Source organism: Dermacentor silvarum, chromosome 6 (genome assembly GCF_013339745.2).
Source record: "Dermacentor silvarum isolate Dsil-2018 chromosome 6, BIME_Dsil_1.4, whole genome shotgun sequence".
In the NCBI taxonomy this organism is placed as follows: Eukaryota; Metazoa; Arthropoda; class Arachnida; order Ixodida; family Ixodidae; genus Dermacentor; species Dermacentor silvarum.
Window position 1 is genome coordinate 123,045,529 of NC_051159.1, and position 23,365 is coordinate 123,068,893.

A 23,365-nucleotide genomic window follows, 5' to 3' on the forward strand; every position below is an offset into this window, starting at 1 on the left:
AATTCGTTTCCTCTTCGCGCTTCGTCAGTGGTTCGGGCTGCGCTCTACATACGCTATCACCAATCGATCTGTCATGAGCCACGGGTGATACGAAAGGAACAGAACAGAGAGAGGCATTGCTGCGTTATTTCGACCCTCGTTCGATTGCCGCATGTGGCGTTTTGTTATCACATAAGGAAACAAAACCACTGTCACACTGAAACATGATTTGCTTGGATGCGTTTGTCTTGAGACTCGCGCTCACTTTTTGTTTTAGCTGGTTTACCCCCGTATTCTGAAACTATCCTTCACTTCGAATTCTTCCTCTTCTCCGACGATGACTATGTTTATTGACATCCCTTTTGAAAGAGGGCGGGGAGAAATAATCACCTAGTCTGCTTGATTTGATCAGATTTTACTTATATCGCTTTTAGCTTTTTGCCTATCTGATCTCGATCTTCACTCTCGTATTTAAAAACTCTGTCACTATATTTTACCATTACCTACGTTTGCAATGACTGCGGTTATATAAACCTCCTGCCTGGTTTTCCCCCAGCAATACTCTAATCGTCTCTTACTCATCTTGACTGCTGACCAGTTAATTCTTCCATTTTCATTGAGTCCCAGTGCTTTTGGAAAGTAGACATTCCTTACTAAGGTATTCATCGCTGGATGAATACCTTAGTATTCCATACGATGGGCCGAGTAGTTTCCGGGCTTTTTTTTTTTTTTTTTTTCAGCACGCACAGTACCTCATCCTGTGGCGCATATTTGCTTCACCGAGTTAAACGCAGTGCCACCCCTCGACTGCAGAAAACGCTACACGCTTCGCATGAATTTACGCGGAGGGTGAGGTAAGTGTAGTGACAACTTATGTCGATGTAAGGCGCTGCCGTCGGATTTCTTGGGTCGAGGTGGAATGTTGACGGGAGGGACGTTCTAGAATATGGCGGTTAGTAGTACTACTTTATGAATGTGACAGCCCTGGCGACGTGTCATGGTGGTTTTTTGACGACTGGGATCAATGTATACGGTTGCGTTTATGGTCACCCTTTACGGAATGTCGGGTTACCGGAGACGTGGAATGCAATAACAACTCTGTGACGCTTTGTTCAATCGCAACGCGTTAGAAACGTCTTCTTTTTGTGTTACATTGGTTTTCTTGTCTAAAAAGAGATACTGCATGTTGAAAATTATGTGTCGCTGCTAGCAATTTACACCAGCGGTTTAGCAAAATATGGTTGGTCACTACAATAATAGCTCTGCGTCCTCTCTGGTTAAACTCTGCGCCACGGGATGGCGCTACGAGCGTTGCCGCTGTAGGGTGCATCTATGCAGGCGGCGCGTGCCCTAGTTACTACCATCCACTTCTCTGGTAATCCGGTAAGGGTTAATATGTTTGGGGGTCAGCTAAACCCCGCTACTATACTAAAGGCCAAATGTATTCAGCGACAGCGCCTGAGTACATTCGCATCAGCTTCGAAAGGCTGGTTATTTATTTTTCTGTTTTGTATATGATGAAAAATGTTCGTAACAAATATTTCGCCCACCACTCCACAATGATAACCCGGTAATGCCTAGCGTATTATGCATAATTTAAAAAAATCACCAGTGGTATCTAGCACAATTCTACTTCTTGAAGGCAAATATTTTTTTGCACAAGAAACAAAATTAAAATTTGACTAATTAAGGACGTTTTGCTAATTCTAAAGTAAAAAAAAATAATATGGCACATATTGCAATTTACAAATTGTATAGCCGAATTGTAAAAATTCAGAGGATGACACCAATTTCGAGATATGCGTTCCCAAAGCTTGCGACGTGATGCATTGGCGTCTCAGTAATTTTTCAGCTTTGATGCAACAATAGGCGTTTTGTTAAAAAAAAGAAACGTAAGTGTAACGATAGTGAATTTTTACCGCTGGTCTGACTGTGCTTATTCCTAAACTGATGCTATAGCTTCAGAATTCGTTACAAATGAATGTGCCTTATTAAATCACTGGCTCCAATTCGTGTATTGCAGTATGTGTGCTAAAACAATTAGTTAAAAAGTCGATTAGTGAAATGTTAATTAGTCAAATATGCATTTGATTTCGACTGTATGCAATGTCTGCCTCTTTGAGTAATCCACATCAATGAGTACATAATGTGCTATATTCCAAGCGCTATTTACAAAAAGAAATCTCTTAACGTTACAATAAAACACCCGGTATATTCTACGCTGTTCTATCTCTGAAAATGTTCAGATTTAACGAAGGAGGATAATACAGTAGCGCGAAATAAACTAGGACGATGACGAAGTACATGGAACTGATCCTTGTTTATTTCACGCCTCCGTTTTATTCTTCATTGTGAACCAACTCATCCCAGAAAATCTTTTACAAATTAAGGTTTAAAGCACACGAAACCTAACGCCTATAGTAACCTATAGTATTTTATGTAAATATGTACATTCCATGAGCAGGGATATTGGCTATAACAGGTTGTTATACTTTTCTTAATGTCGTACTGTGTTTAGACGTTACAGGGTTAAATTTTTTTCATGAACAAAATGATGACACGCGGCGAAATGAATCTGTACGGCCATTGAACAGTTCTGCTCCGCACGCAGAACAGTCGTTTGCGTAAAGTAACAGAAAAGCGGGTCTTATCCCGCCCTGAAATGTATTGGCACGACACACTCAGAGTACGTAAGGCTGCCGCAGGTGGCGCAAGAATTTCTCGAAGTACTTTGGTGTTGGGTGAATAGAGCATCACGGGTATGGGTGGGCTTCGTAGTCCAAGCTTTCAAGCACCGCTGCCACAGTGAAGACTGTGTAGAACACGCCGGATGACTCTGGTCTCGGGGGATTGGCTGCAGGAGACTTCGTTATGCATGGGAAGCCTTGTCTGTTGACTTGCAAGGTATCTTCGACTGATGCTGCCCGAAGGCGCAAGTGCAAAGTAGAAGGGCGGCAGATTGATCTAGTTGGCTTTTGATTCTTATTGCAGATGCATATAACGCGAGGCAGGAAGCAGGACGGCGAGACAAGCACGAACGCTGTAGACTTTAAAACCTGTAATGTATAATTAAATATAATCAACTGCATCGCTTGGAAATCTAGTTCAATCAGTAGCCGAAGACGTGGAGCAGTCGGCTGACATGGCAGACACGGTGATGTGTCTCCTGACGTTGAGTATCGGTCTCTCATGCGAAGTGCCATCATGTCTTTTGCCAACTGTCTGAAGGCTATAGTGGTCAGAACCAAAATAAATATAAGCATTACAACAACAATTTTTCTGCAGTGTGGCTTGGTGACCGTAGACTGTAGCAGACTGGGTCATTGGCAAAATCCTTGATGAAGACATAGTCGTCAACGTTAACTGAATCATGCGATGTCTGTGAAGCTTCGGAGAGGCCGATGCAGGTCGTCTGGCATCTGGACGTGGGTTAGACTGTGCGCCAAGACATTAGTGCAGGTTTCGAGTGTCGGCTCTCATACTGCATGATTCTATAACTCCCAGTGCATTCAATACTAGCGGAATCCAGGCACATATTACTTATACCACTGTCGTCGATTGCGCTACAGTTAAACATTCAAGCGATTCAGGTTCTAAAGCCCTCCACGCGAGTGCTACTGCTAATTGCAGGCTTCCAAGTAACAGCCGGCTTTCATGCGATGATGCTTGACCCGCGTTTGAGTACGCGTTTGAAAACTTCACGAGCCGAATTCACAAAACATTTCTTTCGTAAGTGCTCTTTACCATTGGCTGGCTGCCTTGGGTAATATGTCCTGCCTCAGGATTGGCCGTAATATGATCTTACGAGCAATTCTGCGGGGTAAGAACTTTTTGTGAATATGGGCCTAGAATCGGAAGTCACTTTTCACTCAGTACCCGCTGTTAGTAACGTAATACCTAGAACGAGCACTTCGAGTAATGTGTGTTACAGCGTTATATTGAAGAACGTACCTCCGCTTGGGACGGCCATTTAGCCTCGAACAAGCATTCGTTCCTGCCTGGGAACGAGAAAATTGTCCGAGTGATATATCCGACGTGGAGATATGAGATCTGCTATTTCCATAGTTGGGACTATGCGAACACCAGGAACCACATCAAGCAGCGAACGAGAGCCTTCATCATAGGGCAGGTATAGAGAACTTTACTGAACGCGAAGCACCAGTCCAGGTCCGCGGGAAAAACTTTCCTCACAGGGGCGTGCTATGGGCCATGCCATTGCTGCGCTGATTGTCTTGTTATCAGGCCGGTCAATATCATGATTGACCGGTGCCTGAACGGTGGACAACATGGAAAAAGGAAAGAACTTACTGGTGGGAGCATTGCGCAACTCGATTGAAGCCATACGAGTCAGCCCAACACGTCATCGCACGTCAGAGCGCGCGATGTGTTTTAGGGCTCCCGGTCCGTCCACGCTCAGGAGGCAGAGCAGCCGAACAAGTGCGCATCTATTAAAAACTACCGGGAACCAAACATTCTCGGTCAATGCGCTGAGGCTCGGAGGTCAGGTGTCCGGCCGACTTTTGTTGGGCCGAATCTCTGTGAATGGCTTCGCGGAAAGTTGCATTGCCAAGGCTGGCTACGAAACGTAATGCTCCTTCTCAATGTATTTCCTTTCTCCGTGCTGGAAAATGCGGAAACGTTCCTAAGTGACATAGGCTCTGCGAATACGGACCCACAGCCTTCCTATATAACTAGATATATTTACCCACACTATGTGTAAAGATACACAATCGTTCATTCGTTATACGAATGGCAAAACAGCTGATACATCACGTGCAGCCCTTCCGCCCTCCACATTGTGATTCCGATAATTTTTTTTGACTGTGATATTTCAGCACGACTTGACCGGCGCGTACACAAATCGTTTGTCAAGCGGCGCCGTGTTACACGCAAGTGTGCGAAGCCTTGCAGTGATTAAAACTCGTTCATCGGAAAGGCGTGGATCCGTAAAAGGCTACACTTGCCGCTCACCTGAACTTAGCATATGTGCAACGGTAAGGAAGGGCACTTCTCGACGCGTGTCATCATGCGTTTTTAATGACCATGCAGAGTCGTAACAGTTATGACAAACAAAATCAGCGATGGCCCGCGTGATCACTTTCTACCGAAGCAAAATTCCGTCGCCTCGCAGACTCATCGAAGGCTCGCTTGATGCGTCAAGTGATCTTCTATTCATTTGCGACGGCGTTAGCAACTGCAACCTGCAATCTTAAAAACGCCACTGAATATGCGTATTTTCATCTTATTTTTTTTTCTTTTAAGCGTGAAATAAAGCAGAATATTCCTCGCAACGCAGGCGCACCGGTGTGCGTTCGATTCGTACCAGTCCGGAAGGCTATTAAGAAGGCATTGTTTCCTTCGAATATATCACGTCGACAAAAACTATCGACGGGAATGCGCTCTTCGCACCGTTTTACTTCGCTGTATACTTGTCGCCAGTCGAAATGACTAAAGATGTTTTTGTAGTGCTCAATATTTTTTTCTCTCTCATCTTTTTGACATTCATTTTGGAAACGCAGTGTGCTAACAACCAGAAATTGGAGCGAATCTGTCTGCTTTGGTGCAGAAGCGTCTGAATGAAAAACTTCCACTCACAAATTGCTCTTCCTTTCTCGATGGGCTCTCATCTTGCTGATAGGGTTATTGTTTTCACAAGTTCGGGTATGGTGTGCCTCGCTGAGTAAAGGGCGCCATTAGAAAACCTTGCTGTACAAGAATGGTAATTTTATTTGTTAATATGATTCAGCGTTTCCGGGTTTAGAAGAAAAGAAAACAACGAGAAAGTACGCCGAACCTTTTTTTTTCTTCTTCCGGAATTCAATTTTAGCCGACAGGTGTCAGTCAAAGCAAATTGCCTGAGACTCACGCGTAAGCTTGCAGCCTAAGCAGTCCTTACTTTTTTTTTTCTTCTTTGCGCCTGTTTTTCCTGCCGCTGAGACGAAAACAAATGGCAGACAATGGGAGAAGGGCAGGTTGGGAGGAGGAGGGGGGTATTGCACGCAAAGTGGTTGATGGAGCCCTGGCGTGGGACCTTGCAGCCATCACGCTGCGGCCTCTGCGGCAGATAAACTGGGCAATTATGGTACCCGGGTGTCCTATCTATCAAGCAATCCTTTTATTTGTAATATTTGGAGCTCTGCACCCGCATATTTTTACAAATAAAGTGTAACACACGCGCACACACACACGCGCGCGCAGAGAGAGAGAGAGAGAGAGAGAGAGAGAGACAGACAATTTTCGGATGGAAATAAAGTCCCAAAGAAGTTCCTTGAGTTTTGTGCAAATACACGCCGAAAATGCTAAACCCTAGTTATTGTATATATGCATTCGTGAAAAAGAGAAAGAAAGACGCGGGATATGAGGCTGGAAACACGTGCCTTGCCTGCCTGTTCAGCCAATATCAATACCACAATCAAACGGATTCGAGACCAATACGCATACTGAAAAAGAGACGAAAAGAGGACATTATTATCCGACAACTGCGGCGGAATATCCTACTCTTTTTCTTTGTCATCGATTACAGCGGGAAAATGTGATAGAAATAAGGGAAGAATTATCATCCCCCCCCCCCTTTTTTTTTTTTTTAGTGCGGCGCTTCGTATATCACCCACGCCACAACGAGCCGTATCTTCAATCGAATAAGCGAAGCTGCAGGCCTGCTTTCACTTCATCCAGTTACGATACTTGCCTCCGCTTTCGCGAGTGATCTAATATAATAAAGCGAAACCTTGAAAGCTTCGCGGCATGCGTTTTCTCCCACGTCCGGCTCGGTTATATATTTCAGCTGCCATGGCTGCTTCGTAGTTCGCAACGCAATTACGTATACGACGGATCATCACCCGCCGCTTTTTGCATATTACGTCGCACAAGACGGCAAATCCGATCAGCTCCGGGGTCTGCTTCTTTGAAGTCCTCTGCCTTTTTTCCCCATTGTGGGGCTCCTTTATTGACTCGATCGCGCGAGCCGGTATCATTCCCCTTGAAGGATTTTTTTTTTGTCCCGCTTCTTGTTCCTTTCCGCCGAGCGAGACGACCTTTACAGCGAGCAGTTTTTAAAGCGATAGCATTACACAGATGAAAACTGGAACGCCGCGGTATAGAACAGCGGCGTTGCGCTGCTGCGCTCGAGGTCGCGGGTTCGACCCGGGCTGCGGCGGCCGCATTTCAAAGGGGGGGGGGGGGGGATGCAGGAACACCAGTGTATACACCGATTTAGGTGCACGTTAAAGAACCCCAAGTGGTCAAAATTAATCCGGAGTCCCTCACTACGGCGTGCCCGATAATCAGATCGCGGGTTTGGCACGTAAAACCCCAGAATTAAGTTTTTGTTAAACATCAAAACTGGACAGTCGGCGTTTTGCCTGGGTTTGTGACACACATCCACCAAGGAGATGATATATAGAAAGCGTGGGTTTTCGATACTAGTGCGCGATATGTGTCCCCAGAAAGGTTTCAATGTGATAGTATTTTAGAGATCAGTACGGTGCTTTCGGCATGTAAGTAGGTATGTCCTCGGTAAAAATGTGTATATATATATATATTGTAAGCACTCGTATTAACGTACTTCGTCGTTTTCATTCGTACATAGCCATCATCACCTTCCCTGTTCTTCTACTTCTTCGCGCATGAGCTGGGGCGTTTCCTTTTTGGAATAAAAAGCGCTTGGACAGCTTGGTCGGTCTCGGTCTTATAAAAGTGTTAGTGTAAGGTTAGTGTAAGCACTATTAACGTACTATATATATATATATATATATATATATATATATATATATATATATATATATACTCCACTTTCATAGGAATTGGTAGAAAACGCAAGTGAAACGTGTGTTCACTGAAGCTGTTGCATGTTTGCTTCGTGAACTCACGGTACGCTGCAGCAAAAGGCGCACGATTTGCGGGCCGGCGACCGTGTTGCAGGTCTGCGTAAAGTCCCTAGATTGTCTGCTCTTTTTTTAAAAAAGCAAAGAATATCTAGGGACTTTAGGTTGGCGCGGCGCGCGGAGTCCTGTTGCCGAGCGGCGCCCAGCTGCTGAGTCGCTTCAGCGACGGAGCATTTTGGTCCGGCCCAGATCCGGTACGTTGTGACGTCACATACTTAAAGATATGTTCTCCTATTTGGGCCGTTGTAGCTCAGTTCATGTTATTAAAAGTTGCTAAATACAGTCTTTGGTTTCTCTTGGAACACAATGTAGCCCATTTTTTGCCTATGAAATAAATTACCTGGGCCCGAGCAGACACCGTCAAAATCTGTGACGTCACAGCGAACTGTTGCAGGAACTTCGAGGCGGCGTCCCCACCCACCTTCTTTTTTCGCATCTTTTCTGGGTTACTAAGCCCCTTTAAGCGGTAAGAGTGGCCTTTTCATTGTCTCTTTTAGAAGGATAATTTATTGAAGAACCCTCAAATTCTTGGTTTTTCTCTTTAGTGTTCTCTTAAGGTGTGCGTGCCGTGGCAAAGTTAAAGGCGTCTTCGTAACGCTGGATGCAGGGGCTCCGTTCTTCCATGGCCGGAGAGTGACGTGTGAGTTACGACCATGTTTAGACGCAGATTCAGGAAAGCTACCATCGGCAAGGTAGCCTCTGAGGCCGATAAGTGTTTGGAGATGAAAATAAATTATTGCTTAGCTGTCGAGCCCGAAAGAGCAAATGTTTCTACTTGGTCCGCCGCTCTGCGCTATAGTATTCTCGAACCTTGTAGCGCATATTTTCAGCCTATAAATATAAAATTGTTAGCTGACCGTGAACCGTTCCCCTTATATTGATTCTCTCAGTGGGTGGCTTCCTTCGAAACAGCTGTCAAAAAGTTCCGCGCGAATCTTCAAGTGTATCCAATTTTCTTTGAAGTGCTATAGTTGAGATTAAATGGCAGTGATCCGGTATTTGTGCTTTAATCTTGCAAAAAATAAAGTTCGACAGAAGAGTAAAAACGTATACACCTTCAGTACGCATAGAATTGCTAAAATGTTTTGAATCCTTCTCTGGAAAGAGGAGAGAACAAGGAGAGGAACGGCAGGGAGGTCAACCCGACGAGCGTCCGGTTTGCTACCCTACACTAGGGGTAAAGCCTTTCACTAAACTCGGGACATGCTGCGAATCAATCTGATGCGTTAATTTACAAAAGTAAGAGAAAAATCACAATGCCAGAAGCAGTTTTTGACCATCAAAAGACATTCATGCGTGCGCATCACTTGTCAGTATTTTGCGGTGCTGAACTTTTTTTTTTTTTTTTTTTTCGAGAAAGACGCATGGAGACAAAGGACACTCCGCCCCCGCCACCAATGGCTTTTCGTCTGCTGGGCTTAAACCTAACCTGGACGCATTCATGTGCTACTTTGTTGCATTTTGATATTTACGAACTTTTTGAACTCAGCGAAGTTTTTTCACTTACCCTTCAGACAGAAGCCATAGTGGGAGATGGATATGAAACTTTCTGTTTCCTTGAAAACTTCTTTATGTATGTTTCCATGTGTAAGTATGACGTCATTTGGGGTGGCGACTTTAACATAGATATGTTAGCTGACACTCGCTTGACTCGGGAATTTCATATCTTGCTTCAGTCGCATGGATGCTCAAGTGTCATCTCCGTGCCAACGCGAGTAACCCATGGCGCGTCCACTTGCTTGGATCTGTTTATAACTAATGTTTCTACAGTAATCACAAAGGCCGGCGTTCTTTCGTGCAGCCTGAGTGACCACATGCCCATTTTTTTCTGTCTTAAACGACACATCAAAAAGAAAACACAGCGTCTTTCACCCAGCCAACTGATTACACCAAATCGACTCGAATCTTTTCGCACTCGGATCCAGTTACTCAACTGGAGCGATGTATACGTCACACGGTGTGCCGAATCAGCGTATGAGGAATTTCTGCGGATTTTCAGCACGTGTTACCAAGAAAACTTTCCTCTGCGAACGAAACGCAAACGATCTTCGCATATTCGTAAACCACGGATCACAGATGATCTGTTTCGCAAAATAAAGTTCAAGAACATGCTCTTCAATAAGTTTGTTAAGTCGCGTAAGATAACTGATCTGCACATATTTAAACGCTACCAGTAATAAGCTAACAAATGAGCTTCGGAAAGCTAATACCTCTTATGAATATGAATATTTCATGTGTTGTCAAAATGATAGTCGCAAAACGTGGAAAAAATAAACAATATGCTATAAACAATAAACAACATGAGGACGATGCCCGCGTCGTCCTCATATGCAAGTATTGAGATGTCGAAAGACGGAATTAGTATTCCGAACGAAGTACTACCCGATTGTTTTAATAATTATTTTATCAGTGCAGCTGGCATATGTGTAGATAAAAATGCCGACCGCTATATTCAGGTCCGATGCCCCGATAGCATTTTCTTATATCCCACTACTGAATCTGAGTTAATTCACTTATTTTCCGAGTTACGTAATACTACATCGTGTGACGTTGATGGCATACAGATTACACCTGTAAAATACGTCTTAGACATTATCGCACCTGTTTTGGTATACGTTTACAATCTCTGTCTGGTATCTGGGGTATTTCCTGCAAAAATGCAGATCGCTAAAGTAATATCACTGTTTAAAAAGGGTGATAAAACTGAAACATCTAATTCCAGACCTATTTCTGTACTTCCAACATTTTCAAAGGGACTTGAGAAAATAATATTTCGGCGTATCTCACATTTCTTAGAAAAACACAGCCTGCTAACAGACTGTCAGTATGCTTTCCGAAGTGGAAGGTCAACCCAGCTCGCCTTACTAGTGCAAAAGGAATTGATATTGAGAAACATTGAATTAAAGCAACTCACGCTCGGTATACTACTCGACTTCAGTAAAGCGTTTGACTCTGTTGATCATGAACTTTTATTAAAGAAGTTAGAGTACTACGGTATTCGCGGTATTGCGTTAGATATAGTCAAATCTTATTTAAATCAGCGGAGTCAACATGTTGAAATTAATGGCATCTGCTCCCAAATCAAACACGTAAAGGTTGGATTTCCCCAAGGGAGCATACTAGGTCCCCTTTTTTTCAACGTCTATGTTAACGACCTTGTGCTCCTGGATAGTGAGCCAAAATATATCATCTACGCAGACGATACTACTGTGCTTTTTTCGTCGAACAATATTGCAAGCTTAACTTCAACTGCAAATTCTGTCCTTACTAAAATACATAGATGGTCACAGGATAATGGTTTAAAAATGAATACTGACAAAACTAAAGCTATTTTATTTCAAGCCAAGAATAAATGCTCTAACTTAGAGTCAGACATTGGATAGCTCTTCAAGAATTGAGCTTGACCGGTCTGCGAAAACGCTTGGTGTGTTTTTTGATGGCCATATGTCATAGAATGATCACATAGACTTCCTTGCAGGTACACTTGCCCAAGTAGTTGGAATACTGTTCAGTTTAAAACCGCTGCCACGCAAAGTCAAACTTCTCTTATATAATGCTCTTGTTCTGAGTCACGTACACTACTGCTGTACGCACACCTGCTGTTAGCACACCGCAAAACGAAGCCACAGCAATAGACAGTGTAGTACGACGATGCCGTTGAAAGTCGCGCACTTGGAAGTCGCGTATTAGTCTGGTGAAACAGGTATGCTTATCATAGCTGCGCGCTCGTCGAAATGTCTGTCTGTCTGTCTGTCCGTCCGTCCGTCCATCCGCCCGATGAAGAGAGATAACGTACAGCGATGGCATGAAGAATTGTTATTTAAATGTTCTCTCATATCTCGAAAAAGAAGCTCTGTGCAAAATGTTACGAAAGCGGTACACAGCGGGGCTAGTGATACGTACGCGTTCACGAAAACGTGACAGAACAGTTGCCAGTGTTCTTTGTATATATTGTGTCGCCTGTTGCATTCGACTTGCCGTTAATTTAAACAGAACTACATTTTGGCCCTTATGTAGGCGAATGATGATTGAAGAGCAGGAAATACTATTTGGGGCTACTATATATACAGAGAGCCGGAAGAACGCTAGTATTATACTAATCCATAAGAAGGCAGACGTTAAAGAATTGAAGAATTATAGACCCATTATTGCTTTCAGTATTGTATAAAATATTCACCAAGATAATTTCCAATAGAATCAGGGGAACATTTGACTTCAGTCAACCAAGAGAACAGGCTGGCTTCAGGAAGGGATATTATACGATGGATCATATCCATGTCAATCGAGAAATCTGCGGAGTACAATCAACCTCTCTATATGACTTTCATAAATTATGAAAAGGCATTTGATTGAGTAGAGATACCAGCAGTCATATAGGCATTGCGTAATCAAGGAGTACAGGAGGCATACATGAATATCTTGGAAAATATCTACAAGGATTCCACACCTACCTTGGTTCTGCACAAGAAAAGTAGAAAGTTACCTATCAAGAAAGGGGTCAGGCAAGGAGACACAATTTCTCCATGCTATTCACTGCATGCTTAGAAGTATTCAAGCTCTTAAACTGGGATTGCTTAGGAGTGGGGATCAACGGGGAATATCTCATCAACTTAATTCCGTTTGCAGATGACATTGTCCTATTCAGCAAAAATGGGGACGAATTACAACAAATGATAGAGGACTTTAACCGAGAAAGTGTAAGAGTGGGGTTGAATATTAATATGCAGAAGAGAGAGACAGAAGAAAAGGGAAAGGCAGTGAGGTTAATATAGACAAAGATAATGTTCAATAGCCTGGCAATATAACAAGAATTCAGGATCGCCAATCAGCCTCTAGAGCCTGTAAATGACTACTTTTATCTAGGTCAATTACTTACAGGGGACCCTGATCATGAGAAGGAAATTTACAGAAGAATAAAATTAAGTTGGAGTGCATACGGCAGGCACTACCAAATCCTGACTGCGAGCTTGCCACTGTCGTTGAGAAGAAAAAGTGCACAATAATTGCATTCTAGCGGTGCTAACATATGGGGCAGAAACTTGGAGGTTAACAAAGAAGCTCGAGAACAAGTTAAGGACCGGACAAAGAGGGATGGAACGAAAAATCTTAGGACTAACGTTAAGAGACAGGAAGAGAGCGGTGTGGATCAGAGAACAAACGGGGATAGCCGATATTATAGTTGACATTAAGCGGAAGAAGTGGAGCTGGGCAGGCTATGTAATGCGTAGGATGGATAACCGGTGGACCATTAGACTTACAAAATGGATACCAAGAGAGGAAGCGCAGTCGAGGTCGGCAGAAAACCAGATGGGATGATGAAGTTAGGAAATTTGCAGGCGCAAGTTGGAAAACGCTAGCGCAAGACAGGGGTAATTGGAGATCGCAGGGAGAGGGCTTCGTCCTGCAGTGGACTTAAAATAGAGGCTGATGATGATGATGATGATGATGGGTATAAAGTTCTCATAAACTTTTGACGTGAGAGGTGCACTGACATTTCCAAAGGCGTGCTTCAAAATATTTTCAATTCTGGAACTTTATGGGGTTAATGTTCTTATAAACTTGGGCCAACATGCGCGCACTGGAGCCCTCGTGTCCAAGCCGTTCCAGAAATGGAAGCACGCGCTCGCAATCTTCCACACACACGAAAATACTAAATATCACCGCGGCTGTCAGCTAGCAGCTGATAATTTTCTCCAAACATTTTCAGGAAGCGTGCCCAATGTGACCGGTCAGCTGAACCAGGGCAGGCAAAGTAAAATATGAGAGAACAGGAGAAAGTAAACGGCCTATTATTGAGGATTTTTTTCTTCTTGCGTGCGACAAGGTCTGGCTCTCCGGGCCCTATGGATTTAAGCATTGCCCCCGCTGAAAATACAGGTATTTTCAGAGCGCTTCTTCGCATGCGAGCTGATTGTGGAGATACATATCTGAATAACCATTTGGAAAGTTGCCCCAGTAATGCCTCGTATTTAAGCCCAGTTGCATAAAACCAAATTATAGAAATTTGTGGTGAAATTATCAAAGAAAGCCTAGATGCAAAAGCAGGCTGCTTCTCCATAATTCCTGACGAAACGACGGATATCGCTAGAATCGAACAGCCTACTGTTTGTGCAAAGCACCTAAACAAGTATGCCAACGACATCGAGGGAGTGTTTTAGGTTTTAGCACCGGAATAGATGCCCATCTCTCATTGCGACTGCAGGTTCTATGTAAATGTATAAATACTGCTGCAGAATCTAGTCACCCTTCCAGTGAGCACTGCCCACGCAGAGAGAATATTTTTTAACAAGAGCTTACTAAAAAAACTACTTGCGCTCTACAATGTCTGTGGAACGCATGGTTAGGCTGGCGCTTATATACACCCACAGAGACGTCGACATCAACGTGTCCGAAGTCATTGACCGCTTCGCTCAACTTCCCCGCCCAGAGAAGTTTGTCCTTTAGATAGCGAAGCAGCAAAAATCAATGCAAGTAAAAAGCTCTGTTCCTTCAGGTCCATAAGCTCTTAATTATGAAAACTTATGACTGTTCATTAGCTTTTAAAACTGCAGAAAATTCATTGCGTGGGTTACTGTTTTTTCAAGTGAAACAACACTATCAAGGAATGTATAATGGACCAAATGTCACAAAGCACAGACGTCCGACTTCCAATTAATGATGATTGTTTTACTCAGGCCTCTGTATTTCATTGTGTGAGTGTTTTAGACCTTAGCAATGCTTATATGTATACGTAATACACATCCCACATTGATTAAGAATTAATAAAAAATTAGGCAATCTCCAATTTCTTTCAGGGCACCGGGAAAACTTCATTCATTTAATGTCAATGGGCCCACTACATAAGAAAGGAACGTCCGCATTATTTTCGGAACAATTGAATGTGTTAATTACTTCCACGCCCACGGGAGTCGCAACGGACATTGCGCGTTAGTCTACCCTATGAGCTACACATCTCGCATTCATTAAGAATTAGGTTAAAATAAAGGCCATCTCCAAATTCTACCAGGACGCAGGGCAAACTTTATTCATTTAATGTCACTGGGTCGCTACATAAGAAAGGAACGTCCGCGTCATTCTCAGAACAATTGCATGCGTTAATTACTTCCACGTCCACAGAGGTTGTATCGAACATTGCTCATTAGTCTACCCTGTGAACTTAGACAAAAAGGTCTATTATATCTCACGATGATAATGAATTACTTTTTTTCACATATGGAAACTTCATGAGTTTTTTTTTCCTTTTATAGACCAGAATTTCCACTGCCTGTAGGTTGCCACCGTGTTTTTTATAATGGTAATTGATTTTATAACGGTGAGAACAAGTTAAGGACCCCCAAAAAAAGCGAGGGAATGAAAAATGTTAGGCCTAACGTTAAGAAACAGGAAGAGAGCGGTGTGTATCAGAGAGCAAACGGGGATAACCGATATTCTATAGTTGACATTGAGCGGAAAAAGTGGAGCTGGGCAGGCCATGCATGTAATGCTTAGGATAGATAACCGGTGGACCATTAGAGTTACAGAATGGATACCAAGAAAAGGGAAGCTCAGGCGAGGACGGCAGAAAACTAGGTGGGGTGATGATGTTAGAAAATTTGCAGGCGCAAGTTGGAATCAGCTAGCGCAAAACAGGGGTAATTGGAGATCGCAGGGAGAGGCCTTCGTCCGGCAGTGGACATATAGACTGATGATGATGATGATGATGATGATGATGATGATGATGATGATGATGATGATATATACCGCACCAAAAGCCGTGAAACTTGGCTTGCGCAAAACATTTCATGTAATCACTTGTGACTGCTATCGCCAAGCTTCACAGGATACATGCCCCAAACAAATAAGAGAAGTTCAAAGCAAAAGTCTGATGGATAAGTTGACTTGAAGTTAACCGCATCAGTTCCCCGTGACAAGGCGTGGCATAGAATAGGTAACAGTAGTTGATATTTTTTTATTAACAACAAATATGAATTTGTAGGCTTTGTAGTTCCGACGGAACTTATACAACTTCAATTTTCTCCAAGAGGAGGAGGCGTGGGGATGTTGGCTGCAGGTGGATCTTGCAAAAGTTGCCGGCAACTGCTGCACCCGAGCACCCCTAATCAGGTGCATCCCAATCCCCTCACAATACATCGGGTGACGCAAGGCATCTGGTAACACAACAAAAGACCAATGGCGAAAACGGATGGACTGAACCTCAAAATGGCCGGCACTCCACACACAAGCGCAAGTGACGTTTTTGTTACCGCGAGGACCCTGGATAATTCAGCAAGGAGGTTTTCTTCTCATCAAATTCCTCCACGATACGGAGCGGTAGTGTGACCATGTGAGTCTGGGATGGCAGGGCGACGTGGAATGAATGGTGCTGAATCTGTTGTACCACGGTTTGAATTTCTTTAAAGAAATCGCGATGATTATATTATAATGGAAACAGACTCGCCCAAAGTCGCAGAAAGTATTGGTTTAATTTCTATGAAACTGTGCATATACCAATACTGAGGTTTTGGTCGAGAGTTGACGCAGCGCACATACAATTGTGCGTGCGAGAACGCCATTGTTCTTCCGTTTTGAGTGCGAAGCCGAGTATGAATGCTTTTCGAGAAAGATTTTGCTCCCGTTGTTCATACGCGCTATATAACATACATAATCTTGTCAAAATGACTAGCTTACCAGTATATCCGTGACATGAAGTACTATCGACTAAAAAGCTTACGGATCCCGGGATCTCAGAAAACGCTAAATATCCGCGCAGCCTTTAAAAGTAACCCGTAAAACCGTGCATCACCATGTTGTTCGTACATACCAGTAGAGGCTGGAAATGGGAATAACAGACTGCGTTTTGAGGCTGTGGAGATATTCAGCTTTTTGTCAGATACGTTGTTCCGTAAACATTTTGGGTCAATTGTACACTTCGCGTTCGTCACGGTGCGAAAAATAAAATATACTTTGTATTAATGCGATTAGCATCCTTTGCTTACTTCAGCCTTTTTGAGCCTATCTATCTATATTATCTATCCAAGTAGCCACTGAGAGCCGGCCTTTAGTATAGCCTTTTGGAGGCTCTAGAAATGGTCTCAGTGGTCGACTCTATCTTTGGACACGCAGGTATTTACATATTCGGTCTCTTTTTGTGAATACCGAAGACAGACCAACTTCTCAACACTATACACACACCGCGGAGTTCCGCAGTCAAGATCTTGAGCCCCTTATTTATCAACCTTGTGCTCATTGGTCTCGCAAAACGCCTACCAATAGGGTGAAGTTGACAACCTGTGCCGATGACATCTGCGTCTGGACGTCTAGCGTGGCACGTCTTCGGGTGCGTGCAAGGCTCCAAAAATCTGCGACGTTGATATCGACGTACCTAAGCGAACAAGGCCTTAATGTTTTGCCAGAAAAATTTTCATTGATCGCGTTTAGCCGGAAACCGATGACTTCGTACGCCATATCCATCGATGGGCGAAATCTTTCTTACGTCAGGAGGTAAAGATTCTTAGGGGTAATCATCGACCGTGTCCTCTGTATGAATTCCCATGGGGCCAACCAAAAAAAACAAAAAGCGCCTGAATGCCATCTCTCCTTTGTTCAAGTTTCTTGAAGGAAGAACTTGGAGTACTTTAGTAGACGTGATGATTCAGCTGTACATGGACGCTCTTTCTCGGGTAGGTGCAGCTCGCCAGTGCTGACCAATATACCTGCAGAACTAACATCCGTACAATTGAAAGTACCCAGGCCCAGGCGCTAGGGTTTGTCTAGGGTTGCTGCGATGTTCATCAACAGCTGAAACCATTGCAATTGCGCATGGCCACCCAGCCATGATTCCCATTGTTATGAAATCGCTCAGAGAAAACACAAGGCACATTGCTCGCGTCACATTTCAGTGGCTCCCTAGCCACTGTGGCATAATGGACAACAAACATGTCGATGAAGCTGCTCGATCTGCTCATGAAGACGGCGTGCAAGAACCAATCCCGCGGCCAAGAACAGATGCAGCAGCGAAACTTCGAGTGCTTGCAAGTGATGCCACACAATCGTTGTGGAACCCACCTAGCTTCCAGCACACACGTCTGTATCGACTGCACCCCCGTCTTCGACTTCGCCTCCACCTGTACTATCCATACACGAGACAACAGCACTTTAACGACTGTGCCTTGGCGTCACTTTTACCAAATCATATGCTTTCCACATTAAAAGGGAAGATACTGCTCCGTGTGACTACTGCGGCAGCGAGGAAACTATTGAACATGTTCTTTGCCCTTGTCCCCTTATACCGCGCGCACAGGCCGTCGCGACCGCACTGGCCCGTCTTAACGACGGGCCGTTTTCGGAGCAGACAGTCCTGGAACACCGGTCTATACAGTTGCCACACCACAAGTCAATCAAGACACACTTGAAGTTTTTGCGTTCGAGTGGCCTATTTGTGCGACTATAGTTATATCATGGACGTTCCCCATCTCCTATATTTTTTTCGTGCCTTCGGTTTATCTCTCCGCTGTTCTTTCCGTCTATCATTACCCATTACCTTTCTCCCCAGTGCAAGAGGAGGGGGAGGGGATATCTTCCGATTAACCTCCTTACCTTTCCCACCCGGTCTCTCTCTCTAGGCCCACCCAGTGGCCCAGGTTGTCTAATAACTTGGGTCACTATAGGTATGTGCTCGTGGTGGTGATGCCATCGTGGTCGTTGTAGCACCCTCATTCCAGCTTCGTCAATCGCCTCTCGTCACCCAATCGTTGTCACCCCACCGTCGTCAGGCCATTGTCGTTAGTGCATCGGCGTCATACAGTCGTCGTCACAAAGCCGTGCTGAAGCGTTACTATGGTAAGCGAGTGACATAGCAACACGGGAGGATGCCAGATATAACCGAAGAAACGGAAGTCTCAGAATAACAAGCACAGGTGTTAAGAAAATTTGACTTCAGAGATGCGGCGTGTCGCTGCATTAGTCGAATGCTAATAACATTACCATCGACAGTCATAGGGAGATGAGATGTGCGGCAATCTTTTCTTTCATTGGCAAATTCCACCGCATTCATTGATCGTTTATATCCCCTTGAGCCTTGAAGTACGATGTACTGTCGATAAAAGCGTCAGTTACATAATTTAAATACGAGGCGCTGCGCACTCACTTGAGAGTCAAGGTGATAGAATGATGCTTTACAGAGCATTCCGTTATGTTTATGATTTCCGTCTGTTTCTTGACTGCACCACTCAGTGTTTTCAAAAATAATGTGAGGCTGTTACAAGCATAATCTGTGGATGTCTTAGCCCCCTTGATGTGACCTTCGAAATGCCAAAAAGATAGGAATATCCGTTTTCTCGATCTGAAAATTGTTGTTTGACGATCACATCCGTTAGTGATATTAACCTAGAGCTAACAAGGCTCTTTTATCGTACAGTTCTGCTCATTCTAAGCTTATTAAAAGGGGCATTCCGAAAATGTATTTGATCAATGCTTGAAAGAAATCGTGCCCTCATTTGATGTCCTCCAGTTTTCAACAACAGTAAGTGTGTTTGAGTGAGGCTAGGTTTCCATACCATGTGATTGTGTCAATTTCCAAAGCCTTGCTCAGAGCAACGTAGTCAGGAGAGGATGGTTCCTCGACAACAGCTAGCGCTGAGTCGGGGAAAAAATCACCGTAATTCCATACGTTAGTTATTTCTCAAATAACGTACACGGCAGCGTTTCACAACCGGACGGTTGCAGAAAGAAACACGCTCAACGCCCTCATACGCAAGGCGTACAAATGTGCGTTGGGACTTGCGCCAGGAGTGAGCACCACCAAGCTCCTAGAACTAGGCTTGCACAACACGCTCGAGGAACTCGTGGAGGCGCAACAAGTGTCCCAACTCGAGCGCCTATCCAAGACCCGCTCGGGCAGGCACGTGCTCGAAATGCTCGGCATTACATACCACACGCAGCACGGCATCAAAGTGGAAATGCCAAGAACCATGCGCGAGCAACTATACGTGCCCCCATTGCCTCGCAACATGCACCCCCAACACCACACGGGGAGACGTAAGGCCAGGGCACAACACATGAACCAAAGTTACTCCAACGACAAGGAAGCAGTCTTCACCGACGCAGCCCGTTATCGAGACAGGAAGAGTTTCGTGGCGGCAGTTACTAGCCACCGAGGTAACCACCTCACGAGCGTCACCGTGAACACGACATATGCCGATGCAGCAGAGGAAGCGGCCATAGCACTGGCCCTTACACAAACCAAGGCTACATACGTGATCAGCGATTCGCAAACGGCAATTCGCAATTTTTCAAATGGGCGCATATCGCAAGAGGCGTATCACATACTCAAGCGACATCCCATACAGCTGGGAGAGGCCGACGTCTATAACCGAAAGCACTTGCTATGGATCCCGGCACACACTGGACTGAGCACCCCCAACGAAGCGGCTCACCGCGTTGCTCGAGGCCTCACTCACCGAGCATCATCGGAGGAAGAGCCCCCGCGGGGTACTGCAAACGTCTGGGCGTGGGAGGATCGTTTGACCAGGTTCCCCGACATCACGACACACTACCAGTTACAGAGACGCGTATACCCATTCCCTCACGCTAGGTTAGACAGGGCGCAAGCAGTACACTACAGGCAATTACAAACTGATTCTTACATAAACCCAAGGCTCATGCACGCCATGTATCCAGACATGTACACTACAAACAGATGCACATCCTGTGGCGAGGTTGCCACACCTAATCACATGTTATGGGAATGTCAGGACATAACAAACGATTCGCGCAGTGCCGACATCTCCGTCTCTTCCACCGCCAGCCTCCACTCGCGTTGGAAGACCGCACTGCTCAGCTCGAACCTGACAGTACAGCTCTGGGCCGTCCAGTGAGCCGAGGAAGCCGCTTCGAGACAAGGTCTCGGAACCGCGTCCGCGGTGGGTGCCCAGACCCACTAAAAATACGCCGGACTCAAATCTTATCGATTTGATAATAAAGTTTACGTTCTTCTTCTTCAATACATTCACCGCCTATCGCATAACCTGAAGAAGATAGGACGTCGTGGAAAGGTCGACATAGTGTTATTAGCTCCAAATAAGCTTATCAGCTTGTGTGCAAAAACAACACCACTTGGTACAATAAACGACCCGTGCGAGAAGCAGCACAGAAAAGGGTACGTTAACTGCAGGAACTGTCTTATTTACCGAATGCCTTTGCAATGTGGAAGGAGTTATATCGGACAAACCGGCAGATGCATCAATGATAGACTTAGGGAACATGCCAATAAAGTTAACTAGCCTGCGGCGGATGGATTCCTCGCAATTCATTGTCACAAGTGCGGATGCGGCGAGCCCCGCTTCGAAGATACAGTAATTATCGGGAGAAACAAATGCAAATTAACTCGTCTAATCATTGAAAGTGCTCACATTGAAAAGTTCGGCGATGCTTGTGTTAGCAAATTGTCCCTGTCACTATCCACGAAGGAGTTGGAATTCCTGCGCATGCGTTAAAGTTTTTCTTTGCCTAGTCTGCAAGTGTGTCATTATATCATTTTTACAGGTGCTTTGTTGCCTTGCCTTAGTCTGCAAGTATATTAGACTATCATGTACCGTGTCAGTGGACACTTGCTTGTGAAGCGAGTGGAAAAAAGTGAGGGTGTGAAAGTGGACGTCCGTCCCGGAGATAAATCGTTGTTGGAAGTTAGCGTCTGTGTGTGTCTTCGTTCTTCGTCCGTGTGTTTTTTGCTCTTCAAGAAGAGAATCTGTAAACATGTTACACCAACTAGCCCAAATGTCTACACTGATAAACAAACAAACTGTTGTTTCTTCGATACTGTAGAAATGTGGCATGCCGAGCGTCCCCTCACTCATTGCGTAGTGCGTTCAGCAGAGTAACGTAGCGATACTGAACACATTGAAGCGAAATGAATTCACATTGAACAGGCAGGGGGGTTCAATTTACGTGGAGGTCAATGTTTGTGGTATTTTTCTCGCCATCGCTGAACATAAATGCCGAAAAGAAGTTGCGTACAAAAATGTGTGCGCCGTCACTGAAGGGGATATTGTACGGCCTGAACACGTGTATTCTAGTTTCTTATTAACATCTAAAGAAAGCCGGTGCTACCCCTTTCCTTGAGCCCACGGTGCTCACGCAGATTCACTGTTGCTTTTGTTTGTTTGTTTCTGTACTGTAAGACTAAAGGGCTTCAATGCCCGAAAAAATACAGTCCGCCCAACAACCGGATTCAAGTCTACTTTCTGTTTGTTATTACACTTACTCCCTGGGGAGTACACTTCATTGGAATATTTCAAACAACTGAAGAAAATGCGCCAACAGCGCATGTGGTCTCGTATTCTTTGTCCCATTCTTGTGCTGTTTGCAATAGCATGCTATCGTACTAACAATCTCGAATAACCACCATTTTGCAGCACTTTGCTGTCCTGACTCACACGTTTTTGTATTTATTTATTATTTCATTAGTTACTTTTTTAAAATATGGACCATGCGATGCAGTCCTTTAATTCGGCTGCTGTCCTGACCTATAACCCTGTTTTCTACGGGCGCTTCGTTGTACTCTCCAAGACGATTCGGTACACGAAAGCAAACTGATCGATCAAGCAGCGCGCTATTTTTGTAATATGTCGGAGGGAGGCTCTTTCGAATCAGGAAAAGATCACGTAGCGGCCTTTGTTCTTCTTGGACATCAAAGTCAGAAAAAACACGCAGATAACGCACTCCGTATCTATTTTCGTTGCTTCTACGATCAATTTCAAATAGGGGAACTTAACCCCGTACACAAAACAACCCCGGCTTCCATTCTGACCTTTCTTCGGTGTGTCACCGCTTCCTATGTTTCAAATACGGGCGCGCCTTTTCTTCGTGAATTTGAAGATTTCATTTGAGGAATCGAGAATGATTTTGACGAGAGTGTAGTGACTATTGTAACGAGCAGAAAAAGAGGAAGACCGACTTTGTGAAATAGAAAAAAGAGGAGAGACAAGGAAGCTAAGATGACGTAGCCTTTGCATCTGCCAATCGCCCATAGTGGGTAAGGCAAACAAACAAATTCTGCTGTTAGAGGTGGTTTGTTAAACGGAACATTATATTTTCCCGAAGGCTGATGGCAACGTCTCTTTCCTGGCATTCCTTGGCGAATAAATGACTGTCTTCGAGTCAGGCGATCGTGAACAACACCCACATTGTCCAAAACCGTGCGGCTGCGCCGAAATATAATGTTCCGTTTAACGATTCAGCTTTAACAGTAGAAGCAAACAATACTGCCCGTTCTTCGCTTCCTTGAGGCTTTTCTCTCTCCTCCTTCACGAAGTCGGTCTTGCGCTTCTTGCTGGTCGTTGACGCTATATTGAATGACCCTCATCCGGCCCATTTCCGCTTGTCTTCATTTTCCTCCATTTCGGCACTAGGCACGGTACACTATAAGAGAAGGGCAGACACATTTCCAAACCGATTTCGAGAACAAAAGGAATAACCAACGACGCATTCGCGAAGCATTTCGTTTCCAGCCGGCGTGACCTCATGTA